We start from the raw sequence: 6,890 nt of genomic DNA on the forward strand, positions 1-6,890 counted from the left end.
ACTTGGTTTTGATTATGTTCTACTAAATCTATCTATACATCACTGTCTCACATTATTTTTCTATCTAATAATAAAATTTATTTTATTATTAAAATATTTGTATTAGTTATAATTATTAAAATATTTAAATAGAATGAAAATCAATAAATATGAGTATATATTAATTAGTAGTAGCCGACCTACTCTAACTCTATGCTGAAGGTATGTTATCTTTCAACTATAATTTTATTTTCAACATCATAATATTTAAATTAACAGCTTAATCCAAAATACATATTTTCTGTATTGCGTTATATATAAACACACAAAATGATTTTGACGAAGACAAATTCAAGAATATGATCGGTCAATAGTTTAATGAAAAAGTCATGTTTCTCTTTCTCATGCATATGAAATATGTTTGACTAATTTTTCAACAGGTTTGTGGAGATTTTGAATCCCACAAAATAATCGTTATTATTTATTTTTACTATCCATAAAAAAGGTGTACTGTTCATTATTATTTTGTGGGGTTTCATTTTGTGGAGTTAATAACCCTCACTGTATGTTTAAAAAAAAAAACAAAAAACTTTCAGAATTACAAAGTCGTTCACGTGAGAGGTATTGAGGTTTCTCATCGTAGACAATATCATCAGACATAATCTTATTCTTCATCAGGTTTTTATCCTAATTAACCATGTATTCTTGTCTTCTCTATCGTGCTTTTCAATGACTTTTAAAATGTATTTCAACGAAGCAATTAACTTTTTTTTAAAATAATTATAATATATCATTTATAATTTAATATCAAACATTACTCAATCCAAATTAAGAAAATATTCTAGATTCAGTACATTGAATACACGTAATCTTCTTTAAAAAAGTTAATTATTTATATTTTCAATGCATTTAATACATATATTTTGGGTAAAAACATAACTTTTTACTTTATTAAACAATCTTTAACTTACCTTTTTAATCTCTTAACCAGTGCCCCTGGAACACTCGTTAGCATTACCCTTAAAGAATTAGTGTATAAAAATGTGAATAATTATAATAAATATACTTAAATGCACTTTTGGTCTTTTTTTTTTTGGTAACATGGAGGGCCAAGGCCCAAAAGACAAACTACAAAGAAACAGATCTAGGATGAATAGTATTTCTTCTATCCTTCTCTACAAGATGATTCAACCAAGGGAGAACTTCACTATAGAAGATAGTAGTTCCTTGAAGCTTCTTCCCCTCTCGAGCAAGAACGTGAGCACAATTGTTAGTCTCCCTGAAATTATAATGCAAATCCACCATTTCAAATCCTGTCATCAAGCTTTTGATCCTGCAAATCAAACTTTCCGCACTCATATGCTTCTTATCCCCATTAAGAATACACTCCACTGCTTTACTAGAATCAGTTTCGACTTCTATTCTTCTATAGCCAAGCTCCTCAACCAATCTAAGGCCAATGAAAATGCTCCAAATCTCTGCCATTAAAGGGCTACAAACACCAATACTTTTAGAGAATCCTCCTAGCCAAGCTCCCTGATCACTTCTCATAATACCTCCACACCCTGCCATACCGTTCTGATCATGAGCACCATCAACATTGAGTTTCACAAAAGAAAGCTTAGGTAGACTCCACTTCACAAGTTTCGTTACCCTGCTCCTATCCATTGTTATAAAAATTAATTAAATTTAAACCGAATGGAATCGAGGCTAGAATCGTGTACGAAACACTTTCCTTATAGTATTTCAAGCACTCCCAATTTGTCTTGGAGTTTCTACGCAGGAATACCCAGGATAATTCAGCCTTCTCGAGTTTGCGCAAGACCGACGAAAACTCGAATGTAGCGAAGAGTGCTCTGGAATTATTCTAGAGGATTTTTAATTTTTCTGATGTAAATTCATAATCCGAAATTATGATTTTATAGGCCACGCTGATATTGTTTCACAAGGTAGCGACCCTTGGTGAAACAATTTCTTTTCCAAGAGTTATGACTTTTGGCCCACAGCATGGTTCACCAACGGTTGCAACATTTCATGAAGAGTTGCCAACTTTCAAATTCAAAATTCAAATCCACTAGCATATTTTCCTTGTCATTTTGGAACACACCCATATTATTAATTATAATTAATAATTTACAACAATCCCCCACTTGTTCTAATAATGACAAGTCTAATTCCAGAATATAGAAAGCAAAAGAGTGTTAATACAGTTAGGTATCTTTCGATTTGAACTTAACCTTAGTAAAGACAACGCAAAGCCTAATCGGAATGTTAGGTAGCTATACTTTGAACCGTTATCCCATGTGATCAGACCGGCGTTACTATACACACACTCTTTAAAGGTTCTTCGCCTACATATCTCGCCTAACACTATTTATGGCCATGTGCTTTTCCTGTTTTTCATGAATTTTTCATGAGAGAAACTCCAACTCTCACTTTAAGACGGCACCATCTAGAAATTCATATAGGTGAAGTTTAGTTTGTATCTTTTTCTTGAGACACATATCCTCAGAACTTCATTAAGAGTTTCTAAAAAACTCAACCCTCAATTATGTAATAGTCAACATTGTCACAAAATGTTGCACCAACTTCCAAATCAACGACTTGTTGTTTGTTACCCATTGAATCTTAGGTTAAGATGTATTAACTTCAGATTGAGTTGCTATCATTGTTGGAACACTTATTCAAGGAGTTTTAACCTCACACCTCTTGAGGTTGTCTTTACTAAATCCCTGGCCAGTAATTTAGTAAATGAATCATTCAAATTATAGATCAATCATATACATGTGAATGAAATGATTACATCTTTAATCAATTTTCTCACGAATGAATGTCTAAGGCCTCAGTGCCTAGACTTTTCATTTTACACTTCTCTGAATTCTCTTGCTAAATTGGCTTGACTATCACATTGTGTTAACATATTTGAAACATCGTCTTTAGCCAATGGAACTTTCAACAGAAGGTCCTTCAACCATTTAACTTCTTGACCAGTGGAAGCGAGATTCACACACCATGGCTCCATGGTCAAAAGAGTGATGCATGTTTGTTTCTTGCTCTTCCAAGAAATCTCACCTCCAATTAGTGTAAATATCCACTTAGTTGTAAATATATGATCTCCAACACTCGATATCCAACTCATATTGGTATATCCTTCTAATATGGCAGGAAACCTACCATAATGGAGGTCAAGATTTTGATTTTTTAAAACATAATCAAAATCCTTGTGATAGCCTCCTAATGCTCACCATTTGTACTTCTAGTAAATCTACTCATTTACTAAGTGCAAATTCTATGTCAGGTCTAGTACATTACATTAGAAAACCAATTTCACTTGCGTATTCTAATATAGCCACATTTCTTCCATCATCATTTTGACACTAAGATCAAATTGAATATCCACTTTCTTGAAACGTGATAGTTTGAACTTATCAAGAACTTTCTCAAAGTGTCTTTGACTAAGTTTATAACCCCCACTATTTTTGCATTACTTTGATCTCCAAAAGAGTGTCAATTAGTCCAAAAGAGTAGATCTCCAAAAGAGTGTCAATTAGTCCAAGATCTTTCATCTTGAATGTGGTTTTCTCAACCCCCACTCTTTCGTTTTACTTTGATCGCAAAGAGTGCCCACTATTTCAAGATTTTTCATCTTGAATGTGGAAGTTAGAAACCTCTTTGTTTCTAAGATTTCATTCGTCTCTTTGATAATGATCAACATGGAGACAAAGGAATATCACAAAATTCTTACACAACTTTGTGTACAAACACTTATCATAAGAATTAGATGAAAATGGTTTTTAGATAATCATGCATGATGATGCAAGAATATTTTTAGATGAAGTGAGAGATTAAATTATGAGCAATTTAAAATAAATAGTATGAATTGCAATGAGTACCTTAGTTATGTTCACTTCTCTCAAATCTTCTCTTGAACTTCTATGTTCAACCTTCTTGATTAACCACATCATTGATGTACATGACACTTTAGATCCTTTTCTTATTTGATAACCTTTGTCTTCATCAAAACTAAATATAAGATGTATTCTTCACAATCTCCCCCTTTTTGATGATGACAAACTCTTTGAATTCTTGTTTTGATAATATTGAAATTTCTTCCCTCTAACTTGTGTGTCTCCCCTTTACTTTGTGTGTCTCCTCCTTAACCGGAGAATCTTACAATGAAAAATTTAAACTTTTAATGTCATTGTTTTGGCGCTTGTTTTAATCCATACAAGGATTTAACAAGCTTGTCCATTATTTGTTCATTAAATCTCCTCATCGAGATATCCATTTTAGGAATGACATCCTTTTGATGAACTATAAGTTCATGAAAAAACTAATGCAAACAATACTCTAATTGTTGCCGTTCTTGCTACTAGTGCATATGTGTTTAAATAATTAACACATTCCTTGTCTAAACACTTGGCTATTAATCTAGACTTGTATGTGTTTAGTGTACCATCTTTATGATACTTTCTTTTAAACACTCACTTGCATCCAACCAAGTATGGTTTGACATTGTTGATTCCATTTCATCTTGGATAACATCATTCCAAGAGGAGTCCTTAGAAATTACATCTTCATTGTAAATCTTAGGATCATCTTCCACTCGAAGAATTATAGGAATCTTATGAACAAAATTCTCGCATTTTTCTTATACTGGATACACAAAAATATGCCGACAATCAATTTTGTTCGGTCCTAAATCCTTAGCCTTTTAGACTTTTTGTCAATTCTAAGTTCGATTTGTTTTTCAACAAACATTGACAAACTTTCGATTTGTGTTTCAACATTCCATAAAGAACCTTCAATTTGTGTTTTAACAATCATTAGATAACCTTCCTCACAAAGTTCTTCATTTGTTAGAAACTCGAATTTCTTATCCTCCACGATAAGGTTCTCAAAATTCCACATCTTTGGATCTAATAGTTATATTAGACTCCAAATTCAGAGCTCTATATAAATCATGATCTATCTTTAGATGATCTTTATATAACTTATAATAATAAGTTTCTTTGAATACAAACATGTATCTTCATAAAATCCAAATTAATTTACAATTTATATAATCGAAAATACAATAGTATTATTATATAATTTATATATTCACTGTGTACAATTTATGATAATATATTATTGTTAACACTTTTAATCGAAATTGCTCAATTTATAAAATTGTAATTACCAAACTAGTAGATACAGTACCATTTTTTCATTAATACCATTTATATGACCCCATAGTAATTTGAATATTAGTCTTTTAATATTTGGAATACAACAAACAGGAATCAATTCAAATTAATTATATTTGTCATTCATACCAATTCATAGAACATGAAAAAAAATAAAACTTGCATTTTAAAATTCAATACGAAATATGTATATGTGTACGTTAGCAATACAATGACATACTTTAGATGCCCTGTATATAAGAAAAAATTCATTACGAAGTACGAAATGTTTATATATGAACGTTAGCAATACAATGACATAGAACATGGATTTGAAAGACACACTGCTCCATCAATAATACATGCCAATTCAAACACTTTTATATCGTTTTCTAATTATCATATTAATCGATTCTAGGAAATCATAATGTCATTCATTAACCATGCTTTAATATTAACTATTAGATAAATTTCATATTTGTTTAAAATCTTTGATATTATGATTTTCACACTTTTCTAATTTTTTTTAATGAAAAACAATAAAACGTACCCGGATTCATAATAACGAAAATATTCTTGTGTTTAGAATGTATGAGCGACACAATTGTTCGTCATTTGATGCTTGAAACGGAAGCCTCGATTTGCCATTGCTTGATCATACTATAAGATTGTTATAAAAATTAATTAAATTTAAACCGAATGGAATCGAGGCTAGAATCGTGTACGAAACACTTTCCTTATAGTATTTCAAGCACTCCCAATTTGTCTTGGAGTTTCTACGCAGGAATACCCAGGATAATTCAGCCTTCTCGAGTTTGCGCAAGACCGACGAAAACTCGAATGTAGCGAAGAGTGCTCTGGAATTATTCTAGAGGATTTTTAATTTTTCTGATGTAAATTCATAATCCGAAATTATGATTTTATAGGCCACGCTGATATTGTTTCACAAGGTAGCGACCCTTGGTGAAACAATTTCTTTTCCAAGAGTTATGACTTTTGGCCCACAGCATGGTTCACCAACGGTTGCAACATTTCATGAAGAGTTGCCAACTTTCAAATTCAAAATTCAAATCCACTAGCATATTTTCCTTGTCATTTTAGAACACACCCATATTATTAATTATAATTAATAATTTACAACATCCATAATCTTGTTTTTAACTTCCATAGCCCTCTTGTATTGGAGAGCTTTGTCTACAATTAGGGCTGGCAATGAACCAAACTAACTCGAAAATAGTTCGAAATTCGATTCGAAAATTAAATCGTTGGACTAGGTTCATGAACCAAATGAGCTGAGTATGAGCTAAAAACTAAGTTCGTTAACTAAATGAGCTGAACTTGAACTATACATAGTTCGACTCGTTAGGTTCATGAGTCAACTCGATTATATATGAGATAGATTATATTGTATTTAATAGTAGGTTTAAATATTTGCTCTAAATCTTAGTATCATATTTTATTTTAATCTAACGGTTTTAATTGATAACTTATATTCTCTAGTGAGCAAAATATTTCTACAAATAATTATACAAATAAAATTAAATTGTATAAATTTCAATTTTATAACTTTTATTTTATTTCTATATTTTTTATTTTAAAAAAATAAATTTAAAAATTCAAATATATATATATATATATAAAAAATAGACTTTAAAAAATTACTTTTAAGTCCGTGAAATAAGCGAGTTGAACCTAACAAGATAAACCTAACGAGTTGAATCGAGATGTTCGTGAACTTCTAAC

Source organism: Vicia villosa, linkage group LG6, assembly GCF_029867415.1.
Source record: "Vicia villosa cultivar HV-30 ecotype Madison, WI linkage group LG6, Vvil1.0, whole genome shotgun sequence".
NCBI lineage: Eukaryota > Viridiplantae > Streptophyta > Magnoliopsida > Fabales > Fabaceae > Vicia > Vicia villosa.